Source organism: Sylvia atricapilla, chromosome 3, assembly GCF_009819655.1.
Source record: "Sylvia atricapilla isolate bSylAtr1 chromosome 3, bSylAtr1.pri, whole genome shotgun sequence".
NCBI classification, from domain to species: Eukaryota; Metazoa; Chordata; class Aves; order Passeriformes; family Sylviidae; genus Sylvia; species Sylvia atricapilla.
The window spans coordinates 80,279,109-80,293,484 of NC_089142.1; positions in this window are offsets into that span (position 1 = coordinate 80,279,109).

Here is a 14,376-nt window from a genome sequence, read left to right on the forward strand (position 1 = left end):
CTGAGTTATAATTCCTCTATCCTGGTTTCTTCTGCTGTGTTTGGAGAGCTGCATTTGCACTACCTCTGCCCAAGGGTCCTGGCCTTGTGACAGATAGCTAAAATCATTACCTTGGAATAAAACTGCCCTGATAGAAACCTCACAGAGGCAGGGCACAGGTGTTGAGTGCTGTTTTTTGAGGCTGGCCACGTACTCACAGCCTACATTTTACCTTCATCAGCTTTATGATGATAACTACCAGCACTTCACCTCCACTGAAACCCATGTCCTGTGCTTAGTGTCTTGATGCAAAAACACAGATGGTGGTCACAGCATTGGCAGGCTTTCATTCCCCACACACTGAATCAAAAGCTGACTTGCAGTTCTTGTCTCTGCAAACACCGGCTCAATAGGGTTCCAAAGCACCCAGATACTTTAAAAGAGAGTGGCCCCATCAGAAAAGGTCCCATGTGAAAGCTGCACTGTCAGCTTTTTGCACCTTCCCAAATGTAAAGCCGACAGAAATCTTGTGTTGTAGTGGGGCCAAACCCATCTCAGGGTTTCCCATGGCCCTTGCTGGTCAGGCTGAAAGGCAGACTATCTGTGCTGGTGGGAGAGGCCTGAGCCCATCCCTGGAGAGCCAAACATTGCCTGAATGTAAATAACTGAAGCAGAAGAGAATTAAATCCAACAGCTATTTAGAATGAAATTCACAAACAGATCTGCCCTTCTACTGCCAAGGGTGTGCTCTGTGGAACCGAGGCATTTTATTGTAATTATCATGCTACCAGAGGGTCTCTTAGAGCCCTGATTCCCACAGCCCAACAAACAGAGAACAATCCCAGAATTGATTAAAAGCAGTAATTCAGATTCTAGCCGTCATGAGCTAGAGAGAAGCTTGAAATTGTTACTTGTTTTTTTATTAAAGGGATCAAATAAGCAAAATGTCATGGTTTTTTTTTAATGTAATTCTTTTAAAACTACCACCTTTATATAAAGAAAGAGCCTGATGTGTGATTTTTGTAGAGTGTAGTTGGCAATCCTGTGAGTAGGACTAGCCTGCATTTGCCAGGTCACTGTGCATGTGCTCCACCATATGCACATACTAGAAATTAGGATCCTGATCTCTATTTGCCAGCTAAACCTCCAGATACCTGGCTGTTTGGATCTCTTCTTGACATGCTGCCCAACATTAGTTAGTATTTGCATTGCAGCACCTGGTGCTGTCTGTGGTGTCCCTGTAGAAAGAAACATTTTTCCAGAGGTAGCATTCACAGTCGGGCTTGTCACCAGGGGCTTGACATCCACAGCACCACAGGCTGGTTTTAAGCTCTGTTCTTTCCTGTAGTTGGAGCCTTTTGAAATCTTTGGAAGAGCTGCCCAGAATAAAGTACAGGTAAAGAAGGGCTGCCCAAGAAACTTCTTTGATCGTTCTGCTATGACAGGAGCTATTTCACATAGACTAAAATAAGTAGCAGGTAAGTAGCACCATATGGAAATAATGCTACTCCCATGACAGTGGGACTTTTGTGCTCTCATTCAGCTTTTCAAGAAAGACTTGATGTACAGACATGGGAAAGCAGCGGGAAAGTCACAGAGCAGCCAAAGCTCTCCATCTGTAACACGCTTGTTCCTTCTACCCCTAATCCTAAAAAGAGTAGGCAAGACTTGTTTTCTCCTTCCTCCCTATTTCTTCCTTTTTGCAGAGAAAGCAAGTTAACTGAGCCAGTCTGATCAGGGAGCAATTGGAAAAAAATAGAAAACAAAAAATGTAAAGTTTATAGAAACTGAATGCATGCTTCTTTCCTGAAAGAAAAGAAATGGATTTTGAGAAGATAACCAGTTCTTGACATGGGAAGCTCATTCCCCAAAGCCAATACTCAAGCCAAGAGGTCAGGTCTTGTATCTTGCTGTTTGCTAGTAAGTTTGCATGTAACTAGGCTGGAAGGTTCTTGGTTTATGCTGTGACTCTGAGGGAGTGCAAGCTTTCAGCCACACAAACAAATCCTGAGGCTTTAGCACAAGCTCAGCTTGTCAGTACAAAACAACATTTAATTAACCTAGAAACTGTTACCCAGGAGTTTGTCTAAGCAACAAATGATCAAAGAAGATGTCTCTCCCCCATTTCATTGGTCTGGTTTGACTCCCTACAAAGGGATGTTTTGCACTCTGAGCGTGTAGGGGGGATGTTCTTCTTTGAAGTTTGTTTTCAAGTCCTTTTGGCAAAGGTGGTAAGAAGTGTCATGTTTTTAATCTTCTCTTTGCAAAAAAATTACCAGCTGCAGAGGCCAAAACCTTTCCCCTAGAACTGCAGAAGAGTGCAAAGGCTGCTCCTCCAACAGGTGGTGAACTCCTTCCTGATAAACCTCCTCTACTTTTATACTGGCTTTTTCAGGAGCCAAGTAAAGGCCCTCTTGCTCCAGTATAGCAAGTGACGAATCCAAGGACATGTTGCCCAGTGAGTCTGCAGTAAGCTGGGACAAGAAACTGGATGAGAGCTGAGCTTAAGACAAATTGTTAAAGTTTTGCTCTTGGCAGCACTTTCAGCCCCAGCCAAACCAGAAAGCAAGCTGAGCTGGAGCTTTACAGAGCTCAACTCCCTGCTTAGCAGGCTGTTCCCAAAGTGAAAGGCAGCAGGCTTCAAATGGAACTTTTAAGTGTCACATAGTTTTATTGAATTCTGCTTCATGATCCAGAGGGGAAGGAGCAGCAGCAGGGAGAAAAGGGGAGACCATCCTCTTCAGTGGTGTCATAAACTAATTAAACTGATTAAAGTCATACTGTATCCATGACCTTGGAGGACCTGCAGCAAAGACACAGCACGGCATATGGCTCAGTGGGTAACTATTTACATAGAACCCCACACAAGGGCTCATAATGTATTAAATCCAGCTTTCTGGCAGGAGCAAAAAAGACAAACACACACACAAACCCCACAAAACTGACTTATTTTTAGAAGAGATTTGTGAAAAAATGAAGATGCTGTTTGATAACTAATTAAAAAGGGACTGAGGATAATATGCTTACTGGAATCCCAGAGGTACTTCAAGGACACCATTTTAGAAATTGAGAATAAATGGATCTCTCAAATAAATAAAAACTCTGAAAGACCCCTGATAAGGCAAATAAGTTAGTGTGGTTAACCAACAGAAGCTAACAGAAATTAAAAAAAAAAAAAAAAAGGAAAAGGTTATTTCAAGCAAAGGATAAAGACAATGTCTGTCAAGGTAAATGTGAAAACATAAAAAGGTTGGACCAGATGAAAGATCTTCAAGAGCAAGTCACCAGAGGCAAAAGCTAATATTGAATGTTTTTAAGCACATCAGAAGCAGGATGTGTTTGCAAGCACATCAGAAGCAAGAAATGGTTAGGTTATGTAATGAAAGCTCATTTGCACACCCAAAGAGGAGCACAGAGAGTGGGGGGTATATAACACCCTGCCCAGCTCCTCTCAGGCCCTTCTCAGGGACCATCAGACCACCAAAGGTCCATCTCCAGAAGCCAGAGGATCATAGATGCCCAAGGGCAAGTGGGAATCCAAATCAAGGATCCCCAAGGAATGAGGGAGGAACTTCACCAGGCTCCTCCCAGGGTTGTCCCCAGCAGACTTCAGCCCCAATGTCCAGACTTGAAACCCATCACAAAGTGTCACTGCGAGCAGCTCTCCAGACCTTTTGATCTGTGGGGGTCACTGTTTGAGCTCTAGGACACATTATGGGAAAAGCACTTTGGAATTATTCACGCCTTATGACAAGATGCCCAGAGGAGAAACCAAAGGAGGCTAAAGGCAGGGATTTCTGGGACTTGGAGTGCTTTCTGTGCCCGTACCTACTGGGAATGCATTTCCAGTCTCACTACTGGCTTGACCCGGGGTATGGAGCTGTGGCAGACTTGCCTGTCTTGAGCTGTCAGACCCAGCAGGATGGATTCCACCCGAACAAACCAGACAGAAGTCTAGGGGGGTAACATGATATCGAGGTCTAAAATGAGCAAGCAGGACAGTTAGTGGGCCCTGGCAATAAGGCTAGCAAGAAAGTTTTGGTGCTCATTGTGTTGGACTTTAGCCTTCCTTTATGGCAAGAAAACTTCCTAAAACTAAAGAATGAGTGAATGAGATTTCAGAAGTGCTGATATAGATAATGTCTGCTTAGCAGGGCCAGAAGGTGTTCAGACCAGGTATCTGAATATAACTATAATTCAGATATTGAGTCATGAATCTCTTGCTTGGATATATAATCCATCTAGGCGTAATACCTCATCTGTCGTGCCACAGGAATGGAAGATGATAGATGTGACACTAATTTTTAATCCAGGAGACAGATCGACAATCCTGACTTCCACTCAGGGTCATGGCACAGACCAAGACTAGTAGTCACAGAGATAAACATGGAATGTTGGGAAAGGTCTCATACTGTGTGGAGAAAAGCCACAATGCATGTTGGATTCCTTTGAAGCTTTTCAAAAAGAATTAAATTGCCAGGGGTTAGAAGGAAGATATTTTGTGTATCAATAACTGGCTGAATAATGGAAAACAAAATTTTCTCAATGGAGAAAGGATTTCAGTGGAGTCCCTAAGGAATCAGTGGTGGAGACTGGGCTCTTCAGCATACACATAATCAGATGTGTGTGAACAGTGAAGCAACAAATTTTGTTGATTAAAAAATCTACTCAGATGTACTATGCCTGTTTGAGTTCAGTCAAGGTTTTCAAGTCACATATTGATTTACAAGCAGATTTGTATTGGTAAAAAGTTACAAAAAGTCTTAAGACATAACAGAATCTTCACCCAAATAAAATAGCAAATGACAAGCAGCTACAATCTGGGTTTATAGTCTCATCTATGTAGTTTTCAAGTAAAATAGTACTACAAATCAGTATTATTAAAAAAAAAAAAAAAACTGCTTATTGTAAATTATCCTGTCTCTTAAACTGGAGATACCTGGTCAAAAGAGCTGGCTGAAATCTGCTATCAGATATTAGCTTAAGCTGAACAGCTTTGTAGGCTCCTAGAAATAAAGGCTGTAAAGAGACTTCTGAGACCAGTCAATCCACTAAGCCTGACTGATGTGTACTTGATCCTTTCCTGACAGACTCAAGTTTCAAAGACCTGCAGCCTTAGGCAAACCAAGGGCTCCATCTTGCAACCCTTAATATTGTAATGTTTTCCTTAATGTTTATATTCAGTGTCCTTTGCAGTAAATTAAGCCTACTATTTTTCATTGTGAATATGGGAAATAGCTCATTAATTTCCTTTGTAAAGTAACATTATAGATATTTAAGGACATAAAAGAACTTCCTGACTTTTTGAATATTCTTTTCCTTCAGTTTGAGAACCCAGCTCCTTCAATCTTCCTTTACGAGTTGCATTTTCTAGATCACTAGTAATTTGTGCTGCTTTTTCCTTACCTTTCTCCATCTGCAGGGATGAAAGCCAGATCACTACAAGGAATATTCCAGATAAGCTGTTACCAAGCACCGAGTAGAGCAGAATGGTCATTTCTTATGTCTTGCACTCTGGAGTGTTCCTTTTATAAGAACAGTATTCACTTTATTGTCACCAGACAAAAGCACTCTTGATGCGAGTTCAATTTCTTCAATTAGCTTATTGATTCCCCTTGGATCATTCCCAGCTATGATTTATGACTCCAGGGGCCTCTGTGCTTTTGGCTCTTTACCTAGAGACAGAGCAAACCGAGAGGAGATTCTACAGAAACCACCTCCATATGTTTTACATTGAGTAGTGGACTACCAGGGGCTGTAGCTGTGTGTCACCAGTTTTGTATTGGGCCTGTGGTAGTTTTGTGGGAACCAGTGGTTGGGAAAGTACTGTCTTTAAGCTTTGGATGTGCTACCTTTAAGGGGTTTCTGAAATGCAGCAAAGAGAAGAAGGCATATTTTCAGTAAGCAGAATTTACCATGGAGCACTGTGAGCTTCCTCATGGTTCTACATTAGAAAAGACAGAGAACCAACCATGCAAAATGTGCTTCCCTGAATTGTAGTACCAAATGAAACAGTGCTGGGGAAGGCTGGCTAGAGTCATGGGATGTGGGAACTCTTGCTTTTTCCCTTTCCACAAGACATGTTATCCCTGTTGCAGAAAGAAAGCAAACCAGTCCAACATTATTTATACTTGACAAACCTATCTTAACTAATACTCACCTCCATTGTCTTCCATATATAGTTTGTTCATTTTTTTCCACCAAAATCTTTTCAATGGAAATTTCCTTTCATCAATCAATAACTTCCCATCTCCATTCTACACATTTCAAAATTATCCCCTGTAGTTTTGACTTTGTCACCTTCAGGCCACCTTGTTTGTCCTTTGTGGGTTTGCTGAGGTTGCATCATTCTGAGGTTACTTTTGCCCAGCCTTCAGGAGGTCAGGCCGAAGTTTATTTGTTCTAGTCCCATTGAAGGCTTCTAAATTATCTGAATAATTTCTATGTCAGGCTTTGCATATTTTTGAGTGAAAAATTTCATTTGCATCTGATACCAATTTTTCAGATACCTGCTTCAAATAGTTTTGCTCACTCAGATGCAGACAACAACAAGCAAAATGAAAAGGCCACAAAGGCAATTTCACAATATTCTTTACTAAGCCTCAGTTAAAGAGACTCAGTGAGGGCCAAGCCCTGTCTCATTTTCTAGGCATCTTACAATAACTGAACATAAGAGAAAAATGCAAATGTTACTCCAAAAGCACCTGGAATACAGACTGAGAACTCTTAATGCTCATGATCAAAAGACATCCACCATCAATGGCAATCAAAGTAGTGGAAGAGCCTAATGTATTTTAGGCAAAATTGGAATGCTCCAGAGACAAAACCCTACTGAGAATAAAGGAAGAATGATGAGGTTTCACAGTCAAACCACACAGTTTGCAGTCTATTTGTCAGATTCTTGGCCTAAAGATGACAGCCAAAGAAGGGATGAAACTCTGCGCTGCCTCATTCCTTGGAGGTTTGTCCATCTCTCCTCAAGCCTCAGGGCAAAGGCCTGGTGATAACTACGTGGCAAAACTTTTTCCCAAATGTCTTTCATATGGCCTGAAAAAAGAGGCTAATTAACAGAGCTTGTGAATGTCACATGGCAAACCATTACAGCTGGGTGCCACCCCAGGAGCACAGCTGCCTATGCCAAGGGTCAGTGTGGGGAGAATTAGCTCCAATCCAGCCCATGCATGTCCAAAGCTGAGATATTGTCAGGATCTTGATGAGATCTGATGAGTCACCACTGGACACGTGTTCTGCCAAATGTAAGTGTTGGGAGGATAGAGTTAAAACCGGAATATTTGGTGAGGACCAAACAGTTTTTGCTTGAAGTGACCTTGCAGCTGGGAATCCTAAGAAAGTCAGTTTGGGAAAACTCCATTTATTATGCCTAGTGTTTTTCATCCTCTGCCTGCTCCAAGAAATAGAATTCCTGTGTAGAGATAACACTAACAGACATGCTTCAGCCTCCGGCTGGGAGAGCGAGATGATAAAAACACAGCCTTGTGATAAACTGTGTGTGCACCAAGCCTTTTAGGATGAGCTGAGCCTAACTGAGCCTGTGTCCCTGTGTGCCTTTGGTCTCTGGGATGAACTGAGCCTAACTCAGCCCATGTCCCTGTGGTTACAGCTGCCTGGTACTGTTAGGGAGATAATGCAGTAAATCCACTCTTCACATTTCAGCTGCATTTTGGTGGTGGCCCTGGTTTCCTGTGTGTCAATTCACATGGTAGGTCAAGAGGAACTGATCTTCCCAAGCTCTTGACACTGACACTTGCCCTCTGTGTCCCACACTTCAGCCTAGGGCTAAGAAGAAGGGAGCTGGTGCAAAAATTTGGGAGCTCAGGAACCAAGCCCAAACCACTTCTCCCAAACTTTATCATACCACACCTCCTCTAAGACTGATTTTGCTATTTTGTACTCTTGCTAGTGCCTAAGGCTCGTCAAAAGACTGGTAGTGTTAGTTCTTTGGATCCCAGAACTTCCACATGCTGCTTAAAGAAAATTAGTATTCCCTTTCCTACTTGCCAATACTGCCCAAATGGAGAAGAAGTCTTCCCTCAAAAGAAATACATCTCTTCGGGAGAAATTCCAACAGTACCACAATTACATGCTTTATGTAGGGTGAATCACAGAAAGTCATGGGAGGAAAATGTTTGAAATAAAACATGAACTATCAAGCATCAATTCAAATTCTTATCTACAGCTTTGTTAGAGACAATAAATATGGAAAATAAATCATCTACCATTGTAATAAAACTTGTCAACTGGGCCACAAAGAGCATGGCACCAAAGCCCCGTGAGTTATACTGTCTTTCCTTGGAATGGAAATGTTACCAAACATCAGCCAAGGCTAAATTACTGATCAGAGAGGATGCAGTTCCAAATGTTTTCTATGTAGCATCTAGCTAAGAGTGTTTCAAATCACTCCCCCAGAGTAAAAGGTCAGGCATTAAACAATCTGCCAAAAGACAGATAATGTCTATGGAAGAAACATAAACACTAATTAAAGAACAGATTACATTGATCAAAAGAGGCACTCAAATCACCAAAGAACAACCTAGATTTACTTCCTGAACAGAAATAAAATCACGACAAAGCTGCAAGTTCTACAACACAACTCAGGAAATCTTCCCTTCCCTACTTAGTAAAATAGTCAGTGTTACTGTGTCTACCCAAGTGCACCTCTGGCAAAACAGAAATCTGTCAGCTCCTGGAACATGCACTATATAAAGAAGAGACCCACACTTGGAACAGTTCACCAAACACTTTTTTACAGAAACTGAAAAGGAGCCAATTGCTGAGCCTCAGACAAACTGGAACTAAAATGGTTGGTAGTCACTGATCCACAGCACCATCACTGGTCCAACAGGCACAGCAGTTTTCATTCCTTAGCCTGTATCATTTTCAGTTGCCAGGCTTTAGAAATAGAGACATGCACCTCAATACATTGATCAGGCGTGCAAAATACGGCAAATCCAGAAAAAATCACCATCTTCAGATCCATCCGTGAAACCAACTGAGCATATCCTTCTCAGGGCATGGTGAGAGCAAAAACATCCCTGATTGCCAAGCTCAGAACTGTAACCCTCTGCCAAGATGGTTGTCACTCAGACCAAAAACTCACAACTCGTATACAAAGCAGATGCTGATGGACACATATGAAGAACATTTCCTTAACATTAATCACAAGAGAAGTTTAAGCACCATCGTTAGGCCTTGCCATTAAAATCAGACTTCTCACAACTTGTTTCAAGAAAAGCCCTACATAGGTTGCAAGAGTGCCAGTTACTGATTTCTCTGATGACCCAGAACCAGATGCTGTTGAGGGACTCTGGACATTCTTTTATGCAGCAATTCCTTCCTTTCTAAAGAACATGCTTGGAATTTGCCTTGGAGATCGAGGTAAGACATGGCACCAGCTTTTGGCTAAAACATAATGCTGGCACATTGGTACAAAGATGTGTTTGAGCAAATTAATTATCTTTTCAGCATCAAGCAAATTTCTAGCTCTTAAACCTATGCTTAGTGCAACTGTTTTTTTGAAATAGGCTTGAGAATAACTGCATCCATTGAGATGGGCACTCAGAAACACTGAGGTGAGTTGGAAAGAGAGAAATGCAAGTTGTGTCACCAAATACCATACTTTGTTCCAGCCAGGACCTCTGTCATTTGGATGATGACCCTTGACAGACAGGCTGTGAAGTGTAAAGTTTTGATCACACACAGGCAGGGAGAATAATGATGAGCACCTGATCTGGTGCACAAGGAGACCATTGTCACTGATGCTGTCGAAGTGTGACAGATGGCATGTGGCTGGAGTTTGGTACAGATGGATTAAAGCCAAATGAGATGGACAGGCACATTAGAGGAGGAGAGACATATAAATGGTGTGTAAAGTGGCAGTAGATACCTGTGTTTAGGGATCTGCCTCCTGCCCTTCCGGGGTTCGTCTAACTGCAGTGGTATCCTGAGTTGAAGAGAAGGCAAGGGGCTATGAAATACTGACACTGGTGTTACTCAGCCTCTGGGCACGGGTGGCCCTGCCAGCAGCCCAGTGTCACTCTGGCTGCAGGTTGTGGCAGTCCCTGCTGGATTTCCATCAGTATTTATGGCAGCTGCTGTGTTTAAGGCTGCAGCTGTCAGGACAGCTAACAAGGTGCATCTCACAGCACTGCTTTCATGAGACTTTACAAGATGTTGTTAAGACTTTGTTTGCTCTCACAAAGTACAGCGTTGTACAAGATGTAAACTCTTCTGTGGAAACCCAGCACAGACTACTGAGACCCTGAGATGCCAGTAAAAGAAGACGTGAAGGACACCATCAGACCCTGAGGCTGTAAGTGGGCACTGCAGAACTGCGTTTACTTTCCAGTGAGTTTGTGCATATCCCCAGGGCATATCAGTGGGGATTATAGTGCAGCAAGGTCTCCATCACAGCTCTTGATGTGTCTGCTGTCTCAGACTCACAGACAGGAATGAGACTGGCTGTGTGCACATCACAGCTCAGGATACTTTTGTGTATAATTTCCAAGGAAATTAAAGCGGCCTTGCATTCTTTTTTACTCTTTTTTTCCTGGAGGAAATGAGAGACGAGATGAGAGTTCCCAAGTGTAGGTGGAGCTCCAAGAAGTGAGACTAACGAAGGAGGGCTCTGAGTGACCTGTGCCACTAGTTTCAGTACCTGGAAGAGCTTGAATATGAGGCTTTGCATCCTAAGGAAAGGCTGGCAGAAGGGGCCCTAGAGCTGAAATCAGTGACCTGCACTTCATCTGCCCAGAGGCAAGAGAGCCCCCAGTAAAATCCCTCAGTGTGGGGCAGATGGGATTCAGACAGCCTGGGATGGAGAGAGTGCACCTGTCTACAGATGGAGATAAAGTGTACTCAGTGCTTTGGGATCTGATGTGAGATACAAGACCTGCTACTGAGATGATTCAGCTATGATCAAATTCTGAGCTGGTGAAAAAAAAATTAAATCCCATGGCAAATTCTTACATTTTGAATCTTGTAGACATAGAAACAGCAACACAGACATAGACAGGCGTAGACAGCCACATTTCTGACATTAAAATATTGCAGTGTAACAGTGAAGTGGAAATGGGAAGAATGAAAATAAATGGAGGGAGTTGGACTGTAATCTTCCATTTTAAGTCATTCAAATATTATTATTTTGAAAAATTATTTTAGAATTGATACAAATTAATAAAATTTCAGGGAAATTGATTTTCATCTGTTTTTAAAATAGTGGAGGAAATCAACCTTTAGTTGGTAGTAAGTGATAACACAGACTTCTTACCAATCTTCAAACTTTCATTTAAAAATGTTGTATGGATGAAACAAACTCTCTGGAAGGAGCTGATTTTCATTGAGTAAATTCCTCTTCATGCCAGCTGAGGCCATAATTTGGGTCAGATGTGTTGGCAACTCACAGCTTATAACAGATGAAGAATTGTTGAGATTCACTTTGAAATACATGATGGGGTGAATTTCAATTGTCAAAATTCTTGTAAAATTGAAGCAGAGTAGGTTCCTACTGACCAGAGATACTAATGAAAAATAGCTAGCAGCAAAAGAATGGAAAAAATGAGTGGCAAAAGGCAAACCAGGGAAAACAACAAAAGCTTGAACAGGAAGCCCAGTCCTTGGAAAACATTTTAACACCCAGAGTACAAACCTATCTTCAGTGGGATCTGTTGTCCACATATTTCAGGCCACAGGTGCTTTCAGAGCACCAAGGGTTTTACATTTTTACACCAGGGACATGTCGTGGTCATGTTGTCACTCCTCGAAGCAGCTCGTTCCCATGCTGAAAAAAGAGAGACAGTCCGGAGCCTGCAAATGAGAGACACACAGCCTTTGCTGGAACGTGTAAGGACAGCTGAGAGCTGCTTGATTTCATAAGTGTCTGGGATTTTCCAAGGCACCTCGGGTGCTTAGGCACCCACTTCTCGCTGGCACGGTTGGAACTACGGCACGTGGCTTTCCCACATTCCTCACAATGTCTTATGTAGTGATGGCTGGAAAGAGGACAGTTAATTTGGGGGGGTTACCTGTTTGCTTCACACTTGGAAAGGAATATCAACCTAAAAATATTCTCATCAAGGAAGGACAAAGCTACATGGGCTTAGGAGAGCTCAGCTGCCAGGGAGCCCCAGACCTATGAACACCCACTGTCCATTGGTTAGTGTTGAGTGGCTGGGGCATTATCCCACATCTATCCCTGCACCTCAGGTCTGAGCATCCTCTTGGCAAGACCATCCACAGAGATGCTGACAGGAAGGGAGTCAGCAGGGTTTCCATGGGAGCCAGCATGTTGGAGGTACAAGTACTCCATGAGTCACTGCTCCAGGCAACAGGAATATAAAGCTGAAGTACACCAAGGCCTCCTCCCACACAGGTATATTCCTGCTGGATGCAGGTCAGACTTTCTTAGACTTCCCTAAGGATCCAAAAGAAAATACTTCTAAAATCATTGTTATTTCAGAAACAAACTAAAGCTGCAAAGTCATCCAGTGCTTAACAGCTGCTAGAACTGGGAAATCTTCTCTAACCTTACCTCAGCATCCTACCATACACACCAATTAGAAAAATCAAGTTTCTCTGCGGTGACAAAGTTTGCTTAACATTTGACTTATAACAGTGACTGCTAGATGCCAGTTTCTCAACAAATGACAATTTCTTGGATGCTTTTCAACAGAGCAAAGAGCATGGAAAAATACGAAAGGAAACCCTATTCAGTCCAAATTGACAGTGCTATGGTGAGGAAAAAGCCTTTACAAACCCAAAGAAAACTCAAGCTGATGTCTCCAAAGTAAATCTTGCTATTGCTAGCCACTGTTGCATAAAGCAAAGAAATGCTGCCCTGAAGTTGTAGTTAAATTTAAAACACATTTTAAATTTTAAATAAAACCAAGTTAGATTACTTTTTTGGTACAATGATAGTCTTGGTTTTCATCCAGGACTTATCTTGTGAACCTTTCTGCTGCAACATTCCTTCACTGCCAAATCTGTTTTACTTTCTCCCACAAAGAAAAATGCAAGAATGTGGTGATGTTTCAATCGATTTTATACAACAGACAGAAGTGGAAGTTCAGTGACACCATGGCTGAACATATGTGTAACTTGGCCTTTAGGAAATGAAGATAAGTCTTTGAATGTAATTGGGCTAATGCAATTTGTTCTTCCTAAGTTTTGCATAGAGAAAAATGAAAAGGTAATCAGCCAACTGATCTACATTTCTAAATTAATAGATCATATAATATGTTTGTTTCTAATATGTTCCGTGTACTTTTGTCACCTTCCAAAGCTTGTAACATAAAATCAAAAGCCTGTAACTGACTGAAGTTATTCACCAGAATAATGTTTTAGAAAATAGGCTGCTGTGCTTTTAAAACTTGCTTTTGGTAATGTAGAATTTATTTTCAATACCAACTTTTATGTTGCTTTTTTACCCCAATTCTTGGTTGGGAACTCTTGTTAAAGAACATAGCTCAGAATGTTATCTCTGCTGTCCAAGCAAACAAACAAGCACATTTATATAAAATATCTTCTTCTCATCACTTTTCAGAGTAACTAAAAAAATGGGTTCTTTTAATCTAAAAGGAATGGTGCAGAATGAGATAGAGATAGTAAGATGGAGTGTAACTGCAAAAAAGGAATTAAAACTGAAAGACAACAAGAAATTCCAGGCAGCCTCAGGTAGAGATAAACAAACTGATTGATGTCTTTTTTTCCCAACAAAATAAAAAAAACAGGTAAAATACGATATTTAAATTTTTTGAGCAATATATTAACTTATGGTTTACAGTTTTAAGCAGCTTTAGCATTTTTTCACATTTTAAATTAAAGCACCCTTTTGAAAGGCATTATTGACTTATACTGATTAATTTTTTCTCTTTATTTCCTTCTCTTCTGTTGAAATATTGAACTGAATCTCAAACATGTTTCCATATTTCTGTTCCTGAATTGCTTTAGGCTACATGGTCTACAGAGTACTGGAATAGCTTCTCTTTCCAAGATGTTTCAAAAATCATCTGGTTGTACATATATTGCATCTCCCCCAGTTTCCACAGCGTCACATTGCAGACATCAAACAGGCTGTTTGTACTACTGTTACTTGAATTTTTATCTACTCTCAGGATGACAGACTTCTCAGTGAGTGGAAATCTGAGAAAGATATCTTCTGAGCTACAGAGCAATTTTTTGAATGATGAGCATGAATTCTGGAAGAGGGAAAGAAAAATGGAAACATGTCAGGACATGGCTTGAAGCATTTGAGAAATTTCTGTCTTATGTTACCAATGCATATTGTGTTTTAGAATTTTCCAAAGGCAAATGCTTACTTGGTGGGTGGTGGGATAGCAGAAAGCTCCTCTGAGCAGAGCACAGAAGGAGAGGAGAGGTGAC